This window comes from Myotis davidii, unplaced genomic scaffold (assembly GCF_000327345.1).
Source record: "Myotis davidii unplaced genomic scaffold, ASM32734v1 scaffold954, whole genome shotgun sequence".
In the NCBI taxonomy this organism is placed as follows: Eukaryota; Metazoa; Chordata; class Mammalia; order Chiroptera; family Vespertilionidae; genus Myotis; species Myotis davidii.
The window spans coordinates 526416-526869 of record NW_006285487.1 but is presented as its reverse complement, the minus strand read 5'-3'; the positions used below and the strand labels follow the sequence as shown (position 1 = coordinate 526869).

General features: G+C 59.0%; 1 protein-coding gene across 1 annotated transcript in view; it reads left to right on the top strand.

Moving 5' to 3' along the window:
• ACAN (aggrecan) overlaps positions 1–454 on the top strand; it is a 51877-nt gene that overhangs the window by 49992 nt on the left and 1431 nt on the right. The gene's annotated exons all lie outside the window — the stretch shown is intronic.

Genomic DNA, 454 nt, shown 5'->3' with positions numbered 1-454 from the left:
GCGGCGGGGGGGTGTCTCTCTCATCTCGCCTTCCAACACCAGCCCAGGGCTGGACACGGTGAGCGAATGACCCCGTGAAGGAAGGAGGGGAAGGAGGATGCAATGAATGAGTGAAGGCAAAACACCCTGAGAGACGTACGGAAGCTTTAGAGGGCGCCTCGGCCCACGAAGGCCTGGCGTGGACTCAAGGACACAGACAGACAGCGCCGTAGTCGCCTGATGAACAACACACATAGTAAATGCTCTGCCTCTAGGAGCTCAAGTTGCTCAGGCGTCCCAGAAGGCTTCCTGGCCCGGCTGGTGTGGCTCAGTGGTTGAGCATCAACCTATGAACCAGGGGGTCACCGTTCAATCCCTGGTCAGGGCACATGCCGGGATGCGGGCTCGATCCCCAGGAGGGGGCATGCAGGAGGCAGCGTATCCATGATTCTCTCATCATTGATGTTTCTGTCCC